This window comes from Podarcis vaucheri, assembly GCF_965113315.1.
Source record: "Podarcis vaucheri genome assembly, chromosome: 14".
NCBI lineage: Eukaryota > Metazoa > Chordata > Lepidosauria > Squamata > Lacertidae > Podarcis > Podarcis vaucheri.
The window spans coordinates 10,068,769-10,096,179 of NC_138752.1; the positions used below are offsets into that span (position 1 = coordinate 10,068,769).

Here is a 27,411-nt window from a genome sequence, read left to right on the forward strand (position 1 = left end):
TTTGTTCACTAACTACAAATAAAATAAACATGCTACATTCACCCTCTGGTGAAAAAGTTCCCGATGCAAACTGCCATCATTTGCATAGGAACAAATTTATACCTTGAGGGTTTTTGCCTGGCTGGAAGGTGTCCTTGATACCTTCATGGTCTCTTGCTTCTTGGAAAATAGAAAAGGCTGAACATGCCCAGTGGACATGGTACGCTGGTTGACTTTTGGGGTGGGGAGATGGAAAACCAGGGAGAATGAAATACCCTAGAAAAGGATAGAGCTGGCTGGAATGTAAAACAGGAGCATTCTACACTAATACATTTTGTTGGTGATCCCACTGGTCCATACTCTGATTTTTCAAAGCAAACAATAACTTTTGCAGAGGGGGTTAAGAGGAGGGAGAAGGGAGCCTGACTTAAGAGAGAAACAAGCTCTAAGCCATGCTGGCTCCTGTTTCAAATCTTGCATCACTTAAGTGGTCCCCCTGCATTCACATCTTTGCAGTTACACATTCGCTTAAGTCAGAAAGTCAGTAAAACAACCAACTAAGAAGGAACCGTCAGACAGCACTAGGTCCCTGCAGGAGCCAAAAATGTCTAGGAACTAAACATTTCAGGCTTCTCAGCAAATGCAGAGTCACCAGTAAACCGTTTGGGATTTGGGATTCTCACATTAGGAAGGAGGCACTTCTTAAAGGTTCCTCTATTTTTCTTGGAAATTTCAAATCTGACCTCAGACACCTGCTTTCCTCCAGGCTACAGTCAACACCTGCTCTCCTCCAGGCCTCTGAGTCTGCAGAAGGTAAACAACTTAGATAGAAACTACTTTGACAGAGCAATCCTGTGCATGTCTACACAGAAGTGAAGTCCCATTTACTACTTACTTGCTCACAAGGGAATAAGCTCAAACAGGCTTATTCGCTAGTAAGCAAGTCTGCTTAGGATCTTAGTCAAGTTATAAACTTATCCCACGACTTGGACACCCATGACAAAAGATGTTTGGAAGCAGAAATATAAGATTGAGAACATTCTGCTCTTGCAATTTGTTTATTGTGGAAAGATTTGTTTATTGTCTTTCCACAAATTGTTTATTGTTCTGTTGGGGCTACAGTAATTTTTCTCAAACTTGGATTACCAGCTGTTATTGGACCACCATTATCCCTGACCACTGGTCCTGCTAGCTAGGCAATGAATCAAATTTCTCCCCTTCCCTAAATTGTCAACCACCTGAAGCACTTTGCTTAGCAGGTGTGCTTTACATTCTCCCAAATTAATTAGTAACACAATTTTCACGGATTATCTACTTTGGCCACAACTGAATTCTGGACCATTAGGTCCAGTCGCAGACGACTCTGGGGTTGCGCACTCATCTCACTCTATAGGCCGAGGGAGCCAGCGTTTGTCCGCAGACAGCTTCCGGGTCATGTGGCCAGCATGACTTAGCCACTTCTGGTGAACCAGAGCAGCGCATGGAAACGCAGTTTACCTTCCCGCCAGAACAGTACCTATTTATCTACTTGCACATTGACATGCTTTCAAACTGCTAGGTGGGCAGGAGCAGGGACCGAGCAATGGGAGCTCACCCCGGCGCGGGGATTCAAACTGCCGACCTTCTGATCGTCAAGCCCTGGGCTCAGTGGTTTAGACCACAGGGCCACGGGCGCTTTGAGATCATCAACTCTCTCTGACCCCTAACGCACCCCCATTCTCCTCCCCCCCCACACACACAAAAAAAGGAAAAATACAGTAAGGTCCCATGAGACCTGTCTCATCAGCACCCCAGTTTAAAAAAGAGAATGCAATTAGATCAGAATCAGCAGCCACATTCATAGCCAGATTTGTGTCAGCATCTAAGCCAAGGTACAACAGACTCAGATTCCAAAGTTCAGAGCTGGATGCGAACTATCTTTCCTTTCCACTTCCCTAAGGAAATGCTAATTATATACTTCTCTCCAAAGAACAAACCGAGATTAGCTGTATGCACCACGGATTGGAACTATTAACTGCGGCAAAACAGTGTGTTTGAAAAAATATATCTGGGGAGTTGAAGTGGAAACCTGCATGCTGAATCTGTGCAAGATGATAATTATAATCATCACTCACACACACACACACTGCTGTTCATCCCATGGGAAAAACACACAGGTGTCCATAGAAAGGGGTAGCCAGGTGCAAAAGGCCTTTCGGCAGGTGAAATTCTTCCGCACAATCAATAAAGGTGCAGCTCTTTCTTCCCTTCTATCCTGCCCCCCTCTCCATACAGTGGCCATATATTGAGCTCAAGAGAGGAAACAGAAGACGAAGGGGGAAAGATATCTGTTTGTGGGGGTGGGGAATACCGATACAAAAGTGTGGAGTTAATTCACTTCACAACAAACTAACCCTCCCGGCTCTATGCTTTTCACACAGAATCCATCCCACATCTTCCCACATATCTTTTCTATTTGTACTCCGAGAAACCCTTTCAGAATGTGTTTTTTATAAATTTTATTTCGTTTTCCAGATTTTGAAATTTACAAAAAAAATTAACGAACAAACATAAAAAGAGAGCTCTGAAGAATCTCCACCCCTTTGTGGGTCCTTATATTCACCTTTCTCTCTTGAATCTTGTCTATTAATCCAAATCTATTAAATCTTCTTTATAACCAAAATTCAACATTAAACTGTAAGTGTTATTCCAATCCTACCAATAATTTTAATTGTTTACAATGGTTTTTAAGGTAAGTGACACATTAAGGTAAGTTACATATTTTTAAGGCAAGTAACTGGTACATATACTTTCTCCATTCCTTATTACAATTTTAGTCTTCCTGATTTCTAATTCTTTCGGTCATTTTTGCCATTTTGGCATAGTCCATCAACTTAATCTGCCATTCTTCTCTGGTAGGGAACAGAGTGTACTTTTTAGCAGGGGGTGAACAAAGCATGGAGGATTGTATCATATTGGCCTGAATATAATAAGCCTCACTTTTCCCCCAAATTCCGACCGTAAAAAGTTAAAGTGTGGCTTAAATTCGTGACCTTACATAAATGGGCTTTTATGATGTCGCTGCTGAAACAGACGTACGGTAAAACGGAACAAAAACATGTTTTATTGCCGATTTGCGAGTTTGAGACTGTTCATTTGCCATTTACAGGTGTGAGTGCCTGCGGAATTGTAGCAATTGAAGAGCAATTTGCAATTTTAGCGATTGTACGGTAACTTTTGTAGGCTTGCAAGATTGGGCTTAAATTGGCTCGGAGTTACAAGTCTACCAACCGCAGCAATTTTCAGCCTGTAACCCAATTCAAAGGGAGTGGCTTATATTCGGGTATTGTCTTCCCCCCCCCCATGAATTTTAAAGATGCGGTTTATTTGCGGGTGCGGCTTATATTCGGACCAATACAGTATGTGTTGTGTTTCTCCTCACACAGCACTGTGACATAGACTAGGCTGACAGAGACAGGAAATCCATTCACACACAGGAATTGCTGTGTTTGTTTTTCCTATTATAATTCTAGTATTTCTATCCCAGATTCTAAGGCTCCTTTTACAAAGCATTAGCCATTCCATTCTGGAAATGTGGCTTTAAAAAAAAATAAAAATCAACATACCGCTAAATGTTAAATGGCAGGAAAAAATGTGCGTTGGAATGCCAACACACCAAATTCCATAGTATGGAATTACAATAAATTGCATTTTCAAAACACTCGCAATTTTCCAGGTCTGCTGGGTTGCAAACATACGTTTTCCGTAAGCAAATAACATAGAAATAAATGCAAAACTTCCACTTGGTTTTGCTAGGTTTCCAGAAGCGATTTTTGCATCGTGAGAAAGATCACGTGAAACGTGGAAATTCTCAGATGAGGAAATGTCACCAAAATGGAATAAAGTACGGGAAGAAGCACCACGGACAGAATAATTGCCACACACAGGAAGAAGAAGGATATAGTTTGAGTTCCTCACTCATGGTTTAATAAATCATTTAATGTGTCAACACGAATAGAAGTTATTAATACTGCAGTTGTTGCACAAGGGATTATTATTATGACTGGAATGTAATGGAAGTTAATAAGATTTTGGAATGCAGAAATACAGTGGTACCTCGGGTTAAGTACTTAATTCGTTCTGGAGGTCCGTTCTTAACCTGAAACTGTTCTTAACCTGAGGTACCACTTTAGATAATGGGGGCCTCCTGCTGCCGCCGCACCACCACCACATGATTTCTGTTCTCATCCTGAAGCAAAAGTTCTTATTTCTGGGTTAGCAGAGTCTGTAACCTGAAGCGTATGTAACCTGAAGCGTATGTAACCCGAGGTACCACTGTACAGCAAATAATCAAGCCATCAATTCTAGCACGTGGGGGGGGCACCTTATCTAAATTATTTAATTTTGTATTTGAACTGTCAGCATTAATAATTGTATTATAAATTGGTATTGTTTTAATGTGGCCATTATTGGATTGCAATTGAAAACTAATAAAAATTATTATCGAAATGGAATAAAGTGTAGTCTGAATGCAGCCAGGAACTGGCCTGGGGTCACCCAGCAAACTTAATGGCTTCATGGAGCTTTGAACCTTAGCCTCCCAGCTCCTAGTCCCAACACTCAAACCACAATACCACACTGGCTTTCAGCCTGGGTTAAGTGTGACATACAATATCTGTAGTCCAGGGGTCAGCAACCTTTTTCAGCCGGGGGGTGGACTATATGGGGGGGGAGAGAACGAATTCCTATGCCCCACAAATAACCCAGAGATGCATTTTAAATAAAAGCACACATTCTACTCATATAAAAACACACTGATTCCCGGACCACCCACAGGCCAGATTTAGAAGGCGATTGGGCCTCATCCAGCCCCTGAGCCTTATGTTGCCTACCCCTGCTATTATCCATTGCCTGCAGACAGAAACCTATCATGCTATAGCCAGAAGTCCTGGGATTCTTTCATAGCAATCCACTTCTCCTGTTTACTCCACCCACCCCATAGATTATCCACTCTCGGTGTCAGAACTCATGGGGCCACTTATTTTGGCAGTCCCCTTTCCTGCTGCAGTCCTGCATGCATTGAAAAATGCATTGATAACCGCAACTTTATTTAAATGGTTTTGCTCGTGGCGTAACTTTGGACCACACATTTCTCAGGAGGCAACTCATTATGAGAACACAGTTGCGCCACCAGCCTGTTATGCAATGAGGCAAGCCCATGGCAAGGCAGCACGCTGTACACACTTAATATGCACAGGGAGATAAGTAGGCACTGTACCTACTGAACTCATACAAAAGGCATTTTTGCCCAAGCTGCCAGTACATAGTGGCCCAACATCAAGCCCTGAAAGATTGCAGCTAGCAATGATCTCACTTGGCTAGCACCATTACGCTCAGGTTTATGAGGCGGTTCCTTGCACCTTCCTCTAGAAATACCTTCACATCCTGGTTGTGGGCTTCTCCTAAGCACCTGATCAGCCACAGTGCGAAACAATATGAGGAACTAGGTGGGTCTCTGCCCTCACCCAGCAAAACTTTTCTTATTTTCTTGCGAAGGAGAAGACAAAACGTTTTGGTCCACCCAGATGTCTGAAATCATGATAGTCACCAAGGATGGTGACCAAAATACTTTATAAACAGCCTTTCTCAACCTTGGATCCCCAGATGCTTTTGGCCTACAATTCCCATCATCCCTGATCACTGGTCCTGTGAGCTAGGGATCATGGGAGTTGTAGGCCAGAAACATCTGGGGACCCAAGGTTGAGAAAGGCTGCTTTATAACAAACCCAAATAAACATTTGACATGAAGAAGAAGAAGAGGAGTTTGGATTTGATATCCCACTTTATCACTACCCGAAGGAGTCTCAAAGCAGCTAACATTCTCCTTTCCCTTCCTCCCCCACAACAAACACTCTGTGGGGTGAGTGGGGCTGAGAGACTTCAGAGAAGTGTGACTGGCCCAAGGTCACCCAGCAGCTGCATGTGGAGGAGCGGAGACGCGAACCCAGTTCCCCAGATTACGAGTCTACCGCTCTTAACCACTACACCACACTGGCTCTCTGATGAGAAATACACTCATCAGAAAGCTACATCCTCAAGCTGCCTCAGGGCCTGGCCTCTTTAGAGCTTGTGTGGAAGACCCAGGCAGGAACTGCTCCAGAACCTGGCAAACTGGAACCTGCATAACCATGGACTGGACTCCCCAACATCACATCCTTATTTTCTTACTGCTAAACAAAACCTTCTGCCATAGGAGCCAACTCCTGAGGGATGAGGGGTCCTCATCTGCCCCCTGATAAAATATTTGAGAGGGCCACACGCAAACACCCCAAGTTGATGGGTATTGTCATTCTTTCTTTCTTTTTCATGCTTTACTGAAGATCTCATATAACATATATAGCATATATGATGTACATCATCTTGAATATACAAAAAGAAAACAACTGTATAAACAAAATCCATATACAAATAATATTCCACATATTTACAGAACTTAAACTTAGGTTGTATTTGTAGTATCTCTTGTATTCTTATCTAATTACTAACATAAGATTAAATGTCTTACCTGATTAGTAACATAGATTAAATGAAATAAACTAAAAATTTGACTTCCTATCATTTCCCGATGTATATTCTCATTCTAATAGTGAATGTACATATCATTATTATCATATTCTTTTTGTTTTTTCTAACACATTCCTACAGCAATTTGTACCTTTTGTCTTCCCTCCCCTCATATTTGTCTTTAAACAAGGGTCATTCAAACGCTGCCATAGATATTATGCTTCTGTTATTTTTTCGTAAATATTTATTCTATTTATCCCATTTTTGAACAAATACTTGCCTAGAGTTGCCTCTCAAACTATTAGTCATTTTTGCCATTTCTACTTATTCCTGTAACTTACTTTGCCAATCTGATATAGTTGGGACATTTTGCCCTTTCCAGTTCATTGCTACCAGCATTCGAGCTGCGATCACGGCATAAAGGAAGAGCTCTCTAAAAAAATTTGTTATATCATTGCCTGGAATACTTAACAGAAAGGCTTCTGGCTTTTTTAAGAATGTTAGCCCCATAATTTTTTTCAGCTCTTCATAGACAAGACACCAAAGCTCTGATCTTTTTGCATGACCACCACATGTGGTACATGTCTCAATTGCTTTCCCCACACCTCCAACAGTTGTTCGCTATGTTTTTGTACATCTTTGAGAGCTTTGATGGTGTAAGATACCATCTATATTGCATCTTTAGCATATTTTCTTTGATGTTGTAACATGCAGTAAACTTCATAGTTGTATTCCAAAGACTTTCCCACCCACTCAGCAGTATAGGGCGCCCTATATCCTGGGCCCATCTGATCATAACTACCTTAACCTCTTCCTCCTTGACTTCTCAGTCAAGGAAGAGTCGGTACATCCTTGATATTATCTTAACGTTATTACAATGCTTACTTATTCCTTTTCAAATCTCGAGGGCTCATTAGCAAATCCATTCTTTTTATCCTGTCTAAAGTTCTCGTGGAGTTGATGATATTCTAGCCATCATGAGAGCTGATCTTTAATTTCCTCGTATTTTCTAATCTTAATTTGGCTACCATCTTCTAACAGTAGTGACTTATATGTTAGCCAGTTTCCTCTCATAGTTTTCTTCTTTACGGCCTTAGCCTCTAATGGAGATATCCATTGAGAGGTCTTAGGTTCCATCAGTCTTTAGTATTTTCCCCATACCTTAAATAAGGCATTTCTTACTATCTAAAGACCTGCAAAGGGGTAAAAGAGTATTGGGCAGTAATTAATAATGAAACCTTTATGCACTTTAGATTTATCATAATTTAGATACGCATGCTAACCGTAGCTGTTGTTAGATGGGCATTGCCATTCAAATGATGTGCATGCACTGAGTCATATGATTGGTTATGCAAGGTATGGCTTACCTGCCCCCCCCCCCAATATTTTATTCCACTCAAACAGGACTGAAAAACTGCATCTTACATCAACCTGCACCTGAAGCCTGAGAGTTCTCTTTGCAAGAACGTACGTTCATTCATATTTACCCTGTAAAGGGGTAAAAGAGTATTGGGCGGTAATGAATTAAAAAAATGTCTAAAAGCACTTTTCCAAAAAAAAAACAAAAAACAACCCAGAGTCCTTTTTGTTGTGGATAATTCAGACGGAAATTCCCAGGTGTTAAAAAAGGTTATTTATATATGCCACAACCGTGGCCGGTGTTTTGTTGGCCCAAAAATAGAAAACGAGCTAGGTCCCAACTAAAGAAGAATGGCAACTTAAACTGATGGAATATGCACAGCTTGCAGATCTAACATATAGAATAAGAGAACAAGAAGAGCATACGTTGAGAGAAGATTGGAAAATGTTTATTGAATATATGGGGGGAAATTGTGTACACTTGAAAATGTTGGCTGCATTAAGATAAATTCAACAGTGTAAATAAGTTTTGATGGATGTAATAATCGAATACTGAAGGGTTTAGTTTATGTAAAATATGCAGGGATTTATGTTTTGCAAAATGAACAATGGAAAGAGAAGAAGGGAAGTCATTTGATATTTTAAGGTTGTTTAAATGAATACTCTAAATTGTAAATTTATATATATATATGCACACAAAATGGGGGGAAAGAGAATTGTCTTTGCATAACAGTCTCTGTAATGCAGCATCATAACATTGGGTGATATTCAATGACGTGTTATTCAAAATAGACGGACCTTACTTAATTTCAAGGGTGTACTCCGAACAAAACTTACCGTATTTTTCGCTCTATAACACGCACCCGACCATAACACGCACATAGTTTTTAGAGGAGGAAAACAAGAAAAAAAATATTCTAAACGAAACAGTGGATGTATGATTTTTGTGGTTCATGCTGTGGCCACAGACATGTGATCTGACAGTGAGTTTGGAGTAGCCCAATGCAAAAAATCCTGAGGATCCATGTGGATCCCTGCTTTGTAACCATGCTTTTGCACCACTGCGGCCCCAGGCCACAGTGGGTGCGTGATTTTTTTGGTGCAAGATGTAGCCATGGACATGCTATGTGATCTGATGGTGAATTTGGGGTGACCCAGTGCAAAAATCCTGAGGATCCATGTGGATCCGTGCTTTGTAACCACGTTTTAAGTGGGGAGGGAAGGAAAAGCACTCATGAGACAAGGAACATGCGTGGGGTGTGTGGAGGATGCTGCTAATAATGCAGAAGAGGGGTATAAGGGGAGAAGGCTCCTCTCTCCCACTTTGCTCCTTTAAAGCAAGGAGGCTCTGCTTTTCTCTCTCCTCCCCGCTCATCCCCGGCTTAAAGGTAAAGGTAAAGGTACCCCTGCCCGAACGGGCCAGTCTTGACAGACTCTGGGGTTTGTGCGCCCATCTCACATCTATAGGCCGGGGGCCAGCGCTGTCCGCAGACACTTCCGGGTCACGTGGCCAGCGTGACAAAGCTGCTCTGGCGAGCCAGCGCAGCACACGGAACGCCGTTTACCTTCCCGCTGGTAAGCGGTCCCTATTTATCTACTTGTACCCGGGGGTGCTTTCGAACTGCTAGGTTGGCAGGCGCTGGGACCGAGCAGCGGGAGCGCACCCCGCCGCAGGGATTCGAACCGCCGACCTTACGATCGGCAAGCCCTAGGCGCTGAGGCTTTAGCCCACAGCGCCACCCGCGTCCCTCATCCCCGGCTTAGCGAGCTGAAAAACTTTGCTGCTATGTAGCGAGCTGAGTGGGGAGGAGAGAGGGACAGAGAGCCTGCTGGCTTTAAAGAAACCAACCAGACAGGAGCCACTTGCTCCTTTAAAGAAGGAGCTTTGCTCCTTTAAAGAAGCAGGCTCTCTGTCCCTCCTCCCCACTCAACGGCTCTTCTCCCACTTTGCTGTTTCAAAGCGAGCCACGGAGGAAGGAAGGGGAACCATGGATCCTCTGCTGACGACTGCAGCAGACCCCCCCCCCCCGCCACCCATAGGCATTCCCTCCATAACACGCACAGACATTTCCCCTTACTTTCTAGGAGGAAAAAAGTGAGTGTTATGGTGCAAAAAATACGGTAGTTGAACATCACCCATCATCTCTGAAACACTCTCTACAACCTCCGTGTGTCCCCTGTGGGTAGCTTGAGGCTCCTCCACTACTTTGAAAACCTGGCTCTGGAGCTGGTGACATGGGAAGTTGGGTACCATCCCTGCTGCATTCAGATCCGGTTGTTCCACCTCGTCCAGAGGCGCAGGATAGAGTCTCGTTAGGAGTCCAAAGCGGGATGCATTTGGGGTGACTTTATTATGTTTTTGCTGTGCTGGAATCATAGTTCCTCAAATGCTTATGACCTTGTATGGCTTTGGTATGTAAGACAGAGAAAGCTTGCCTTGTGGTCACCAAATTTTTCACCAAGGATTAATCTCCTGCTTGCATGGTTAGCTGTCATAGGTTTCTGTACTTCTCGGTATTCTTCATTTATTTTTCCTTTGGCTGGCATGTCTTGCATCCCAATCCTGCCATGCTGAGCTGGAACTGTAAGTTCTGGCATCAGACATCCAAAAAGTACGGTTGCTGGGGAAATCCTTAGAATATCTCAGCTTTCCCCTCATTGACAATATTGCTGAATTCAGAGAAAACAGCTTGGTTTCTCAGACATGCATGAAGCTCATACCTGCATTCGCCTTGCTTCTGTCTGGTCTGGCATAACTTAAAGGTAAAGGTACCCCTGACTGTTAGGTACAGTCAAGGATGACTCTGGGGTTGCGCACTCATCTCGCTTTACTGGCCGAGGGAGCCGGCATTTGTCTGCAGACAGTTTTTCCGGGTCACGTGGCTAGCTTGATTAAGCCACTTCTGGCAAACCAGAACAGCACACGGAAACGCCATTTACCTTCCCACCGGAGTGGTACCTATTTATCTACTTGCACTTTGACATGCTTTCAAACTGCTAGGTGGCCAGGAGCTGGCACCAAACAACGGGAGATCACCCCATTGCAGGGATTTGAACCGCTAACCTTCTGATTGGCAAGCCCTAGGCTCTGTGGTATAGACCACAGTGCCACCCGCGTCCTGGCATTACTTATACATCTCAAAATCTATGTTCTTCTTTGGACGATAGTACTTTGCCAGTGCATTCTTCCCTTTCATGTAACCATCACCATCTCCTGCAACTGGGAGGATGGTAAAGATGTCACACGTAGCATAGAGCAGAAGGAGAGCATATTCCATTGTGTTCATTCCATTACCATAGCAAAGAACAAAATTTCCAGTCTCTGGCTCCATTCATCCCAACAGAGCCCTGCGGTTGTGTGGTAATCATGAGCATCAGTTGAGGGAAAGTCAGAGGGAGCAGCCATAGCAGGTTTGGTTTTCTATTTTCCATCTTATACAAAGCAGGAAGACGAAAGGACATTTACACACCTATTTATACACATTTATACACACCTGTGTACCTGAAGGAGCGTCTCTAACCCCATCATTCAGCCCAGAAACTGAGGTCCCGCTCTGAGGGCCTTCTGGCGGTTCCCTCATTGCAAGAAGTGAGGTTACAGGGAACCAGGCAGGGGGCCTTCTCAGTAGTGGCACCCGCCCTGTGGAACACCCTCCCATCAGATGTCAAGGAAATAAGCAGCTCTCCTATTTTTAAAAAACATCTGAAGGCAGCCCTGTTTAGGGAAGTTTTTAATATTTAATGTATTGTTTTTAACACTCGATTGGGAGCTGCCCGGAGTGGCTGAGGAAACTCAGCCAGATGGGCGGGGTATAAACAATAAATTATTATTAACTTATGAGCAGGTATATGGAGGCTTTTGTCTGTGAAGTAGACCTCAGCCAGCATCCCAAAATTCACGTGAGTTCGTAAGTCTCTTGTTGCCATATTCTTGGCACAAATGACAGTGACCAAATTACTTTGTTTATAACAAACATGAGGCATGAGAAAAAGCCCACCAGAAATCTACAAATTCAGCTGTTTTAGGGCCTAGTGTCTCTAGAGCTGGTGTGTAAGACCTAGTCTGTAACTGCTCCAGACCCTGGTGAACTGAAACACACATAAACCATGGACTGGACTCCCCAGCATTACAACAGCTGAGAACAGAACCTCTGAATTTCAATTTCTGGGGAGCAACAGCTGCTGGGGCAATTGGTTTCAAGCACTGATCGCAGGCTTCCTGGAGACATCCAACTGGTCCCAGAGGGAAATATGTTTGACTAAGTGAGTCTTTGGTTTACGTTATCATGAGATAATAATATAAATGCATCTGTGTGGTCTTTGTGGGCAAATGAGAAGTACTTGTTTCATAAATTCTTGGCCGTGACCCAGGAAAAGTGGCCCACTGTTACCTATGATCCATTTGCTCACAAAGAATCTGGGTTTGTGAGCACGGCAAAACAAGCAACTGAGTGCCTCTCACTCGCCTTCCTTGTTTTCAGGGCAGATCTTGATTTGGTTCATACGCAAAGAATAAAGATCTTTTCCCCTGAAGACTGCCAACTTTTTAAGCCGGCAGGCTCTGCTGTGATAAAGCCCTTTAAGGAGAACCAGGTGTCTCTATTGTAGAGAACACACCCATACAAACAAGTAGGCAATCTTCAGAGAACAAAAAAGCTTTTCATAGTTCTTCTCAAATCACAGCCAGGGCTGGCTTCGGCTGTTGGCTTCATTGGCAGTGTTCGAAACTCAGATATATAATCTAATTGCCAAATGGTACCTTGAACCTAGGTTGCAGTCACCACCACGAGATGTCTAAGTGCTGTGGCTTTTTTGTGCGACAGAGATGATGACAATGAAGACGGTGATTCATTCCATTTCTATACCGCTTTATATTTTAAAGAACAAATCTCAAAGCGGTTTACAACACCTTAAAACATCAAATCAGACAATCCACAGTACAACAAATGCAAGCTTCAAGGAAAATATTTCAGATCTTTCTCTTAAGTGACATTTTGTTTCCCAAAATTGTTTAACCACATCAGTTAACAAACATGCATACATATGCTATAATGTTATTGTTTTAGTTAAATAAATTGTTCTTAAGGAAATGATTGTTTTTCTCCTTCCAATAAAGTACAGCAGAAACGTTGTCCAAATATAAACAGTTAACTTATTCAACCTCACAATAATTTCATAATTATCTGTCTATGTATTTCTAATAGTATAACCAAATCAGTTAATTTTTGATATAACTGTACAGTAAAAACTACAGTGGTGCCTCGCAAGACGAAATTAATTCGTTCCGTGAGTTTTTTCGTCTTGCGGTTTTTTCCTCTTGCGAAGCACGGTGTCGGAAAAGTTTTGGAAAAGCTTCAAAAATCACCAAAGTCTTCAAAAACCTCAAAAAAGGCTACCACACCGTGTGCTATGAGTTGCTCCTCGAAGTCAAGTCGCAACTGTATTAACGGTTTTAAGAAAAAGGAAACAAACTTGCAAGACGTTTCCGTCTTGCGAAGCAAGCCCATAGGGAAAATCGTCTTGCGAAGCAACTCAAAAAACCAAAAACCCTTTCGTTTTGCGAGTTTTCCGTCTTGCGAGGCATTCGTCTTGCGAGGTACTACTGTACTCTGAAAATTTACTATTCCAAAAATGAAACCTTCATCTGGTTGTCAATATTAAGATTATACCAACAAGAATGAGTCTTTCTGTAAAAAAAAAAAAAAGATTTAAATCAAGTCTTACTAGTGATTGAAATCGATTTGATTTGTAAATCAAATCCACCCTGTTTTAAAGCCACATTCCCTTTAACCTAATCAGGCAAGCAAATGGGCAGCAGCAAGAACCATGAAGACGTAGGAGACCCAGTGAGGTCATTGCCAAATCCTGGAGCCAGCACCAGTCCCCATTCTGCAGGTGCAAGAAGCCCCCATCTTTTAATTAAACTTCTGCCAACGTCATTAATTGCCAGGGCCAGCATCACCAGGCCAGTCTGGTCAGGAACCTGCTGAGAGCCCATGTCCGAGCAGTAGCTCCCTGGACTGGCTCTTCCTCTACAGCTTGCCCACTCATCTCTTGCACCGAGAATCCTCAACCTGCACCTCCCTGCTACAATTCCCCACAGCCCATCCAGTTTAAAGCACCAAGCATTTCTTCCCCATTCTGAATGGTCCAGTTATTTTATCTTAAGTTCATAGCTGCCCACCCAGTGGAGCAGGCTCAAGGATCTTTTTGTCCCAGAGAACTCGAATTTTGATTTATTATGGCTTTGGCAAGATACCAGCTCATTAGAAGGTTGGAAAGGAGGAAAGGAGATAAGTGCTGGAAAGTAAGCCAGGAGTTGTGGCCGGACGCTGGAGTGCTTTCGGTTTTGGAGAGGCAAAAGGGAGTTGTGGCGTACTTAGAAATGAGTTTTCGAAGGAGGGGCAATGTTGAAGAAAATTGATTAATTACAACATGAAGGAAAAGAAGAAGGTAAACAAATATTTCACACAGAAACTACAGTATATCAATTCCCTCCGCAAGTTAACGGATATGGATTTATTAAATACGAACAAAATTCATCACACCAATGGCTGCTAAAACAAAGGATTAAGACTGGAATTGGGGAATTTGGACTAATTAAGAGAATTGGAGCAGGACCGAGGATTAACATCAGCTCCAGATAACCAGAACACGGGAGGTCATCCAAAAACATTGAATTCAGAACTGATTAATTGGCTTTTTTATTGTATCGTGATTTGGCATGATTTGGTATTGTATTTATGTGGCCTCCATTGGGTTGTTATTAATGAAAAATAACAAAAATTATTATTTTTTAAAAAAGGATCCTTTTGTCCCCAACACAGCTAGGAATACAGAAGGAAAGGAAGCAGGGAAGGAAGGGGAAAAGTTAAGAGAAAAACAAAAACATCAGGAAGTGGGGGAAGAGAAGAGGAAAGTGATATGATGTTAAAATGTAATTGATGGAGGAGGAGCATCACTGAACATCTCAACATCTTCTATATTTATTAGTGATGGGACTAAATCTTTTCACTGCATGCATCATTTGTTGCTTGAAGGAGGGAGGGAACACAAGCACTTTCCCAACTTTCATACATGCCTAGAATCTTTCTTGGACAGGAACGGGGAAGTGGTGGCTTTCTAGATATAAATTGGACTCCCAGCTCCCATCAGCCCCAGCCAGCATGGCCAATGGTCAGGGATGATGGGAGATACAAGTCCAAAAACAGCTTCCCCATCCCTGCTCTAGGGGAAGGGTTAGCTGGCATCCCATCTGCGTCATTCTGACATTGCTCACACTGGCAAAATTGATCTCATCATCTTCTTTGAAACAATCTACTAAGTATGTTATGGTTCTAGCCTTTGCTGTGGTGCCTCCTTATGCTCCTCTCTGTCTCTTATGAGATATACAGTAATGCCATTTTTATTATCACTGACAGAGCTTCCAAGGCCCCGTGGAGGCTGTCACTTGACTTCATCCCAATTTCCAAGTGGCTTACACAGAGCAGGACTTTCTCATAGGTTGCCATCCATCAGTGGCTCCTCTGGTGTTTTGTCATACCCAGTGGTTCCTGGAGAGCCTAGAAGGGCTTGTTTACCATAGTTCAGAGATAGTGTATGTGCTTTACAGGCAATTGATCCCCAGTTCAGTCTCTGGCATCTCCACGTAGAAGAATGAGGTAGCATGAGATGGGGGAAGACCTCTGCCCAGGACTCTGGAGACTAGGGTTGGCGATATCTGGTTTTCGACATTGTGATATATCACCAGCTCAACATCTCAACAAAGCGATATATTATGACCGCATCATGATTTTTGTGGGCACCTGCTCTTGTGATTCACTGCTCCCTGCAGATGGCAGGGGAGAGCGGAGCCGACAGAGTTAACAGGGGCTGCAGAAATTTAGAGAAGCATTGGCCAGCTTCACAGATTTTCCTACATTGTAATTCCCCCCCCCCCCAGGGCAGGGCAATGCAACTTTACTCAGAATAGCATTATCAACGTAACACAACACAACACACACACAGTGCCAGGCTCCTGAGCAAATACGCATTATGGTCAAAAATCAGCAGCCTTTTCCCCTGAAATGGCAATTCAACAACGGGAAATGTGATTTTTGCATAGTGTGCGGGCACGCGCACACACACACACACACACACCACGTTTCATGATGTATTGTCAGGTCAAAAATTATGAAACCGACACCACAATATTGACTCCAAATCAGTTTTGGACAATACAGTGGTACCTTGGTTGTCAAACTGACTCCCGAAACAGTTTGAAAACCAAGGCACAGCTTCCGATTGGCTGCAGGAGCTTCCTGCACTCAATCGTAAGTCGCGGAAGCCATATCAGACGTTTGGCTTCCGAAAAATGTTCGCAAACCGGAACACCCACTTGCAGGTTTGCGGCGTTTGGGATCTGATTTGTTCGGGAGCCAAGCCTTTTGAGTAGCAAGGTACCACTGTATATCGATATATCCGCCAAGAAGCTGGAGGGGTATGGGGGAGCTGCAAGGAGTGGAGGTTTCCCAGGGATGAATTTCCAGGCCCCTGGAATTCTCCCCAGGCAAAACCCTCCATGCTTTGCATCTTGAGCATTTTTGCCCGGCTCAAGTGCTCCTAGAATGCCTGTTGCTTGGCTGGAGGACGGGGGCAGCAAGAGTGTGCGTAGGAACTGCCTACTGTAGAAAAGTGAAATTTTCAATTGCTGCTCTGCATGTTGTCTCTGCACCACCACCCAGCCACCAGAATGTGGCTTCAGAAGGCTGCTCAGAAGAGAATGTGGCTCTCTAACTCAGAAAGGGTCCCCCACCCACCTCCGTTCCCCCCTCTTGTTTCTTACTAAAAACGAAGGCCAGGATAGACGCCGTCATCACTTTGCTGAGCAAGGAGGAAAGGTGAAGGGAGGGTGTGGAGGGATGCTGAAAAAGAAGGCAAAACTCTTGCCCGTATTTCAACACGTGCAAAGTTCTCTGTGAGCGATCTCCAAACCTCGCCGCTTAGGTAAATAAAGACTCGTTCCTGTTTTTAGATGGGATTTTCCCAGAAGCACCAAAGGGGAGGGAGAAAGCAGCTGCTCTTCAGAACCAAACAAGAGGCTGCATGAGCCACAGGCCAAATCGCAAAAGGCTCAATATTTGCCAATTGCAGCCTGGGGTTATCTGGGGGCATCGGAGAGTCACAAAGGCCAGGGATGGGGAGGAGATGTTTTCACCGCCTTCCTGCTTCCCACCCCAGCTACCCCTCTGCTCCTGAAGCAAGAAAACCTTTAAAAAAAACAACCCACACATACAAAATCACCCGAGCCAGCAACCGTGAACTAGGAAGTCCTTTCTCAATGGAACTGTCATTTGTTGAGGACAGTCAACAAATTGACTGTCTAACATCACTTCAGCCCTCAGGACCCTGCAGTCACGAGGCCTTGGCACAGATGAGGCCAGACTTCCTCCACATCAGCAACAAATTTAGACGGGGGGTGTCATTCCTCATTACAAGCTAAAGTAGGCAAGGCCCTCACCATCAGCTGATTATTTGAGCTTGCAAAGGGCGATGCATAGGGCTCAAAGAACTACAATTCACAGGGGGTTATTGTCTAAACCACTGAGCCTACGGCTTGCCAATCGGAAGCTCGGCGGTTCGAATCCCCGCGACGGGGTGAGCTCCCGTTGCTCGGTCCCTGCTCCTGCCAACCTAGCAGTTCAAAAGCACATCAAAGTGCAAGTAGATAAATAGGTACCGCTCCGGCGGGAAGGTAAATGACGTTTCCGTGTGCTGCTCTGGTTTAGCCAGAAGCGGCTTAGTCATGCTGGCCACATGACCCGGAAAAACTGTCTGCGGACGAACGTCGGCTCCCTCGGCCAGTAAAGCAAGATGAGCGCCGCAACCCCAGAGTCGTTCGCGACTGGACTTAACTGTCAGGGGTCCTTTACCTTTTTATTCATTCATTTATATTTATTTCATGTATAACTCCCCTTTCCTGCATGGAGTTCAGGCTAGCATGGAATTCCTTCCCCATTTTATCCTTCACAACAATGCTGTGAGGTAGTTTCAGCTGAGAGTGACTGACCCAAAACTGGAAAGAAGAAAAAGTCCCAGCAAAAGAAGAATGGATAAAAAAACTTATGGGAAACGCAGAAATGGCAAAACTTACAGGAAAAAACAAGAAATCAAGATAACAAACTTTTTATAAAGGAATGGAAATGGTTTGTTGAATAGTTACAGAGAAATTGTAAACAGATAAGAAACTTGGCAGGATTATTGAAATAACCTGCAGTTTTATAATAGTGTATAAGCATAGATGAATAAATGAGCAAATTAAGTTAATTTGGAATATGCAGAAAATATTAAAAATTAATTTAAGGTACCACAGAAAGAGGGGGAAGGAAGTCGAGTTTTGAAATGTTAAAATGGTTATAAAATTATTGAAATGTATAAAATTGAAAATCATTTAAGAAATAATGATAATAGAGAGATAGAGAATGACTGACCGAGGGTCACCTAGTGAGTTTTGTGGCTGAGCAGGGATTTCAACCCTGGAACTATGTAGAAGCAAACAGCAGGGCTGGGTGATTTGTGGTTTTCAACTTGATATATAACCAGTTAAAACATTGTGATATACTGATGAATCACAATGTCTGCAATAAGGATGGAACTATGTAGAGCCATCGGCTGGTATCACGGTTCTTCCCACATTGTGATTTCTGCTTAGCACACAAACATGCATCATGCTTCATGATATATTGCCAGGTCATGTCCTGAGTGCAAGAGCACTCTCCCTACTGGTGTGGCCATACTACGGCTAGTGGTCGTTGATTCCCTTCTCCCCTATTAATTTATCTAATTGTCCTTTAGAGCCAATCCATTCAGGTTGGGGCCATCAATACATCTCTCAGGAGCAGCAGCATATAACAATTTATGCATGCATGCATGCATGCATGCAATTTATAGCCAACCTTTCCTCCCAAATGAGCCCAGGGTGGCGAATGCATGCAATAATCATTATCATCATCATCATCATCATCATTTTTTAAAAACTAAAAACTTATAAAGACTTATTTTATGCCTAGTGCTCTTCAGCCATCAAATGCCTCAGTAAATAAGAATGCTTTGAAATGTCTTCTTAAAGCGAATAATGATACAGGCATACCTCACCGGAGGGGGCATTCAACCAACAGGGAACCACCACTGAGAAGGCCCTATCTGGGGGGGTCAACGCCAACCAGGAAGCCCCCAGTGGCAGCGCCACCAACAAGGCCTACACACTACAATCGTAGAATCTAACATGGTTGAAAATGCAGAAGGTACTCTTTTAGATACAATGGTGCCTCGCAAGACGAAATTAATTCATTCCGCGAATTTTTTCGTCTAGCGAATTTTTCGTCTTGCGAAGCACGGTTTCCCATAGGAATGCATTGAAAATCAATTACCATATTTTTTGCACCATAACACTCACTTTTTTCCTCCTAAAAAGTAAGGGGAAATGTCTGTGCGTGTTATGGAGGGAATGCCTACAGGTGGCATGCCTGCGGATTTTCCTCCTCTAAAAACTACGTGCGTGTTATGGTCGGGTGCGTGTTATAGAGCGAAAAATACGGTAATGCGTTCCTATGGTCAAAAAAAGTCCAAAGAAAGCCAAATTTGGTACAACAAGACTTTATTAAGTGCTCTTTAAAGTCACACATACTGTAAAGAGCATTTCAAAATTCAAACCCAGAATTTTTTTAAAAAAACAGCAGAGTGGCCCAATGGTCACAGAAAATCATAAAAATGCAGAAAAAAACCACAAGCTTCCAGATTCTTGCAAACCCCTCCCCAACTGTTCTCCCAGCCACCCAGCACACAGAAATTCAAATCCAGAATTTTTTTAAAAAAACAGCAGAGTGGCCCAATGGTCACAGAAAATCATAAAAATGCAGGGGGGAAAACACAAGCTTCCAGATTCTTGCAAACCCCTTCCCAACACCAAGTCCTTGAATTCCAAACACCCCAACCCAAAATCCAAAACCCCCCAAAAAAGTTTTAAAAGCTTAACTTACCAAATCGCTGCAAAAGAAGTTTTGGAAAAGCTTCAAAAACTACCAAAGTCTTTAAAAACCTCAAAAAAGGCTACTATGTACACTGCATTCTATGAGTTGCTCCTCGAAGTCAAGTCGCAACTGTATTAACGGTGTTAAGAAAAAGGAAACAAACTTGCAAGACGTTTTCGTCTTGTGAAGCAAGCCCATAGGGAAATTCGTCTTGCGAAGCAGCTCCAAAACGGAAAACCCTTTCGTCTAGCGAGTTTTCCGTCTTGCGAGGCATTCGTCTTGCGGGGCACCACTGTATATGGGGGTAAGCGGTTTAAAAATCAATAAACGGCTTAGTGGGGTTTTTTTCTTTAAAAAAAAAGAAGGGTGAAAAAGTTCTAAGGGAAAGAGAATTCAACGTGTGGGGCCAAGTCTTTTAGACCGCTGCACTGCTGGGGGTTGGACTAGATGACCTTTGTGGTCCCTTCCAACTCTACAATTCTATGATTTCTATCAGCCGTAGTTGCCGTAGTTGCCCTGGGCTGCTGCAGCCAACCTAGGACCCAAGTAGCTTCACAAAGGAAGTTATTGAGGGTGTGAGAACACTTAACAAGAGCAGCGAGACACCACAAGTTTCTGGGCAGATCGTGTCCCAAGTCTGTTTATTTTATTTATGAAAATACTTCTATATGACAATCTCATTAAAAACTACACATGTTTGCAACGACTGTACATACATGCCATAAAAACCACGTAAGAGCATCAGAGATCAGCAGCTGGCTATTACAGAAGAGGCTTTCCCAATTGTCTACGCAGGTTTGGCAGCACAGAGAAGTTTTCAGCAAACAAGGAAAAGTTAAAACAGAAGGCGCCCTGCTGAATCTCTGTTGAGTTTTCCACTGATGGCATTCAAGACTTGGACCTATTCAGAACAAGCGCGCTCAGGTGCAGGCAATGTTTCTCTGATGTTTGAAAGCCACACCGTGGCTTGGTGGCACTTTCAAAAGATTACGAGGCAGGCCACAGAAAGAGTCGGGGTTACACAGGAAGGATGAGGAAGCCATCGAGGGAGAAAGCCATTTTGTAAAATAAAACGCCCCCAGCCAGCCTTCTCAGAGGCATGTATCCAAAATAGGCTGATGTTAAACATTACAACGAAGTTTCAATCTTTTTTTCAGCCAGCCAGCCCAGCGACACTTGATGAACTATCTGGCACTCTTAAGCATGTTTACTGGGAAGTTCATGTCCTTCATTCTGTAGAATTTTCCTGGAAAATGATGCTTAGCATTGCAGGCATATATTGTGTCCACGAAAGAGTGTGTGTGTGTGTGTGTGTGTGAGAGAGAGAGAGAGAGAGAGAGAGAGAGAGAGAGAGAGAGAGAGATTTTTTTCTCGGCACTAAACCAGAATTTCAGGAAGCCGCAAAGTGGGAACATAATGTAACTATGATGCCATTCTGTCAATGCCAAACGCAAAGCCTGCGGCTGCTCAAAATTACAGCTGCCATACATGCAGACATCACCAGTACTTCAATGGCGAAACTGACATCTGGGGGGAAATTTCTGAAAAGCTTTGTCCTGAATCTCAGGCAGGTCAATCAAAAAGAAAACCTCAACAACTTTGGGAAAGCGCAACAATTCTGGGATGTCCTGGTTTTTATTTTTCGAAATACAATGGTGCCCCACAAGACGAATGCCTCGCAAGACGGAAAACTCGCTAGACGAAAGAGTTTTCCGTTTTGGAGGTGCTTCACAAAATGAATCTCCTATGGGCTTGCTTCGCAAGCCGACAATGTCTTGCGAGTTCCTGCGGGGTTTTTTTCCTTTCCTCCCCCTTTTTCTAAGCCGCTAAGCCGCTTATCAGCTGATCCAATAAGCCGATAAGCCGCTAAAAGCCACTAATAGCGCTAATCCGCTAATCCGTCAATGGGCTTGCTTCGCAAGACAAAAAAACCGCTAGACAAAGAGAATCACAGAACGGATTCTTTTCGTCTTGGGAGGGTCCACTGTATGGCAACCCTATGTCCAGATTCCACAGCAGTACAGTGGTACCTCAGGTTACATATGCTTCAGGTTACATACGCTTCAGGTTACAGACTCCGCTAACCCAGAAATAGTACCTTGGGTTAAGAACTTTGCTTCAGGATGAGAACAGAAATCATACTCCGGCGGCGCAGCTGCAGCAGGGGGTCCCATTAGCTAAAGTGGTGCTTCAGGTTAAGAACAGTTTCAGGTTAAGAACGGACCTCTGGAACGAATTAAGTACTTAACCCGAGGTACCACTGTATGTGGTATGGTTAGACAGACAGCCGACAAGGCAGGGAGGCAGAAAGCCAGCATCTGGGGTGCACAACAGCCCCCTCTTAAACACCGCCACATGAGTGAACCAGAGATAGGAACCTCAGGACCCAGGGACAAATGCGGCCTTCCATACCTCTCCATTTGGCCCTTGGAGGTCTCCCAAACCGCACACTCCTCTTCCGCAAGCCAAATCCTTTGCCAGCCCCACTTTGCACCCTCCTCAAGTTTCTTTGTCTGGCTGGAATGTGTCCTTGCACTCTGATCGTGCTTTCTGCTTGCCTGGATAGAGAGGAGTATTTAAGTGTGGGCGAAAACCAGCCTTTAAGAAATGTTCTCCAAAGCCACTCTGTAGTACTTTGGAAAAATTTCAAGCCTTTTTCATTCCTAGTATACAAAGTGGTTGTGCACATGTAATGGCAGCTGAGCCCGTTTTTCTAATCAATCAGTGGGGAAAAAGGTCACTCTTTTCATGGGGTTTTCCTCTAGAATGGATTATTTAAGGCACAGTTCTATTCTGCTTCTGTTCCTCCTAGTATTGGCAGTTGTGCAACAAACATACTGAAAATATTGTGCGTGGATCTCAAACATGGCTTAGTTGCTCTACCCACATGCAAGGCAAAAGTCTGGATCCATTACTGTCATCACTGGGATTTTAATACCACATGGCTGAAACTCTGCACTACCAAAATCATCCCCCCCCCCAAAAAAAATCATTGGTTCTGGTGGTGTTTTAAAGTTTGATTGTCACAACAGCAATATGACACAACTGATAGTTTTTTTAAAGGGGTGCAATTTAGCATTGCTGTGTTTGGGAAATCAGAACAACTCTGTTTGCATTTCCAAGAGCCAAAACTGGAAGTTTGTAAATGATGTTTAGGAATGGCTGTTCTACAAAGAGGTTAGCATGAATAATCTATCAATCCTAATTTAAATGAACAGTTTAACAGACACAGTCCGTGTGTACAAAAAGTCATCTCAATGAGATTGATGATTGATGTAAACCATGCATTCAATCATAGAAAAAGCAGTGAGAAAGGATTTCATGGGAGGTTTTCAAGCAGCAGTTAGATGGCCATCTGCCGTGGATGCTTTAGTCAAGATTGTAGGGGGTTGGAGTAGATGATCCATGGGGTCTCTTCCAACTTTAGGAGTCTATCTGCACATTATTCCAAGAGGTCACCTCCTATAGGAATTTGCAAAGATCAAATTCCGCAAACATGCCTAGATTTACATTGTGGTAGAGCATATGGCTTTGCATATGCAAAAGGTCTCACAATTTATTCCTAGCATCTCCAAGCAGAATCAGAAAAGGCTCCTGTCTGAAACCCTGGAGTCAGTAGCCGCTGCCAGTTTTGATCTAGATTATGGGTAGGCAAACTAAGGCCCGGCAGCCGGATCCGGCCCAAGCGCCTTCTAAATCTGGCCCACAGACAGTCCGGGAATCAGCGTGTTTTTACATAAGTAGAATGTGTGCTTTTATTTAAATTGCACCTCTGGGCTATTTGTGGGGCATAGGAATTTGTTCATTCCCCCCCAAAAAAAAAAAATAGTCTGGTCCCCCACAAGCTCTGAGGGACAGTGGACTGGCCAACTGTTGAAAAAGTTTGCTGACGCAGATCTAGATGGACCAATGATCTGATCTGGCAGAAGATAGCTTCCTATAACCTGTGTGGTAAGCCTTTTATTGGGCAAGTGACTCCATCCTGAGAATCAGAAAGATTCAGAAGTTTGCCTCCTAGCTGCTGTTTGCTTGGGCCAGAATCCTCTGTCGAACATGGCCTTTGCCAGCCTAGTGCAGCCAAGATATTTTTCTTGGACAACAAATCCCATCAGCACCAGCCAAGGGTCGGGAATGATGGGTGATGTACCGGTAATCCAGCAAGAGCCAGGTTGGAGGAGGCTGGTCTAACAGGTTGTATCAGAGGTGTTGAAAGGAGAGCAGAGTTTCCTGCACGTAGTGGGGAGGGGGGGTCCAAAGTTCCCCGGGAAGAAAGACTGGTTGGTTAAACCACTCCAGGAGTTGTAGCTCTGTAAAGGGACCAGGGGTCTCTTAGCAACTCTCAGCACCCTTGAACCACAAATCCCAGATTCCCTGGAGGAAGGAAGCAATGGCAGTGCAAAGTGATATAATACTGCTTTAAATGGGGTCCATGTGTCCATGCTGTGTGAAAACCTATGGCCAAACCCTTTGGCTGTGCCAAAGTTTTAAGGTTTGTCCCATGCACATGTTAAAAATATAGCAGGTACAGTGTCGACAGCTTATCCTTCACAAGATTTCAGTACAGTGGTACCTCAGGTTAAGAACTTAATTTGTTCCGGAGGTCCGTTCTTAACCTGAAACTATTCTTAACCTGAAGCACCACTTTAGCTAATGGGGCCTCCCGCTGCTGCCGGAGCACGATTTCTGTTCTCATCCTGAAGCAAAGTTCTAAACTTGAGGTACTACGGTATTTCTGGGCTAGCGGAGTCTGTAACCTGAAGCATCTGTAACCCGAGGTACCACTGTAATACGTTGCCTATCCACAAAGTCCAGCTTCCCATCACAGGCCTGAATAGTGAGACCTACCCACATTTTATAAACCCTGACAAAGCAAGCCAAAAAGTTTCAGTCTCAGAGAAACACACATTTGGTAAGGTTTTCTAGAAAGCCACCCGTCGCCTCACTATGCTGATTTTCAGTCTTACAAGACCTGAGTACAACATAAATCGAAAATGCCTTCCTCCAGTTTCATGGCCATTCTGTTGCATATTATATAAATACAGGCGTACAACTTATAAAGCACTTTTTTTAAATTTAAAAAGACCTCCTTTGTCAGGGGAACTCAACCGGCTGGCAACTCCATTAATGTTGCCTTGCTTGAGAGTTTCCTTTTGTCTCTGAACAACTGTGTTGTTCAATCCCAAACTAGATTAAGGTGCACACAGCGTATCATCCATTTTACTTGAGGTTCCTCTTAACATCAAAGTGACAAAGTCTATATGGTACCAATGCTCACAAGCATTTCCAGGCTGCTAGAAACGTGCAACTCTCTTGCTGACTGTAGCTCACAATACTCCACCGGCATTGACAGAATACACATAGCTAGGCATAACCATAGTCATAATTACTAGGGAGTCCAGAATGATGTAACTACCACTGATGATAGGGGAATAACTCAAATACACCAAATACCACTGGCATAACATTCTGCCACGTTTGATATCCACTCATAGCCAAGCAGAAACATTACAAATAACACTGGTTGGATTTTTCCTGATGGGCCAACAAAGTTACCTGCCTTCTTTATCTGTAACCAGGCAGTGCTTCTGGTTATTATTTGTGACAATTTATTAGAGCTATTTTTATCCTTCCCTACATCCTCAGATCACTGTGCAGGTCACAATACAATCACTAAGTCATCAACGTCTCAGTTGAAAACACAGGTTGCAGGAGGCGACAGGTGGGGGCAATAAAATCAACCTACGATCTAGGAGGAGGTAGCTGCATCCAATGTCAGTCCTATCCATTAGGCCAGGGGTCTGCAACCCGCGGCTCCGGAGCCGCATGTGGCTCTTTTACACCTTTGCCGCGGCTCCAGGGCGGATACTAACGAGGGGAGGAGGCGCATTGTGCGCCCTGACATTCCCCACTGTGGCGGGCGCTGTACTGGCTGAGATGTCGCATGGGGGTGGTGCATGCGTTAGTCACGCACCGTCCCGATGTCACCTTCCCGCCCGCCACATTGTAAGGGGCATGTACGCTGGTCACTGCATTGAAAGGGGGCATGTACGCTGGTCACTGTTTTGAAGGGGAGTGAAGAACGCACACACACACACACACACAAAAGGTAACTTGTTAATTTAACGTTTATTTCTGTGAGGAGGATTAATTCTGAGGGGTCAAACAAAGAAATAATAAAAAAGTGACAAAAAAGTTATTTTTATAATGACGAGTTTTGCGGCTCCCAGTTTTTTTTTCCTTCAGAAACGGGTCCAAGTAGCTCTTTTTGTCTTAAAGGTTGCAGACCCCTGCATTAGGCCCTTTGAAATCAGCCAACAAAAGTAATTAAGATTTGTTAATTTCAATTAGTTGAATACAGCTGTGTGTGTGTATCACTCTAACAGCACAATCCTGTGCATATTTTCTAATGAGCGGCACTTTTTTAAAGGGAAAAAGGTACCAGTACTCACTATGAAGTTGTCACAATAAGTGCCACACTTTTAACATGGGGCGGGGGGTACCCTTGAGTACTGCCAGAAAAAAGCACTGCTGATGAGTAAACTTGCCTGTGTTCAACAGGGCTAACTTCCTAAGTGTGCCTAGGATGACAGCTATGACTTACCTGGGACAGCCCCATGGAACACAGAGAGAAAGTTCTGGTTAAATATTGCTATTGTTATCTATCTAGTGCCATTAGAAACTACCAGTACTCTATTCCGAACTTTAAAAAATGGAAAGCATAGTCCTGGCGGTCAACAAAAGAGGTTTAAAGATTCTCTCAAGGGAAATCTAAAAAAAATGTCGTATATACACCGACAACTGGGAAACACTGGCCTACGAGCGCTCCAGTTGGAGAACAGCCTTTACCAAAGGTGTCATGGGCTTTGAAGACGCTCGAACTCAGGACAAAAGGGAGAATCGTGCTAAGAGGAAGGCACACTTGGCAAACCCTCACCGTGATCAACTCCCACCCGGAAACCAATGTCCCCACTGTGGAAGGCCGTGTGGATCCAAAACTGGCCTCCACAGTCACTTACAGACTCACTGTTAAAGCCGTGTTCATGGAAGACAATCTTACTTGGCGACGAGGGATTGCCAAAGAAGAAGCGATGGTGCCATTAGTGTGAATGCTGCTTCCTAGAGTACAAGGGGGAGGGGGTCCCTGTCTCAGAGAGCTTACAATCCAAAATGTGACACAGGGAAAGGAAACGCAAGGATAAGGACGCATAGGTTGGGGTAAACGGGCAAAGTGCGCCGGACAAAGGCCGTAGCTTAGCAGCACAGCACATGTCTTGGCATGCAAAAGAGGGAAATCCATTGACACTGAACTAAGAATAATAAACCCAACTGAACTTGGCAAGGGGGGGGCTACTTCCAAGTACACATGCATAGGGCCCCCCCCCACAATATACTCCTTCAGAGGCATTAAACACCCAACCGAAACCAGTGGTGGAATTGAAGAACCTACGGCCTTTCAGCCGGTGATTGTGCTATAGCTCCCCAACCATCAGTCATGCTGATGGGAGTTCAGCGGCATGTGGTC

The 27,411-nt window shown here is 43.8% G+C and overlaps 1 protein-coding gene and 1 long non-coding RNA gene across 4 annotated transcripts in view; one reads left to right on the forward strand and one right to left on the reverse strand.

The window, feature by feature from the left end:
• LOC309518541 overlaps positions 1-27,411 on the forward strand; it is a 300,968-nt gene that overhangs the window by 166,334 nt on the left and 107,223 nt on the right. The window contains exon 1 of one of the 2 annotated variants that reach the window (XR_014213471.1): positions 8,213-8,445. The exons of the other annotated variant lie outside the window; for it this stretch is intronic. This is a non-coding gene — a long non-coding RNA (uncharacterized lncRNA). Of the gene's footprint in view, positions 1-8,212; positions 8,446-27,411 lie in introns of those variants that run through there. 2 annotated transcript variants of the gene reach the window in all.
• LOC309518264 (uncharacterized protein C15orf39) overlaps positions 1-27,411 on the reverse strand; it is a 41,953-nt gene that overhangs the window by 11,799 nt on the left and 2,743 nt on the right. The window lies entirely within an intron of this gene.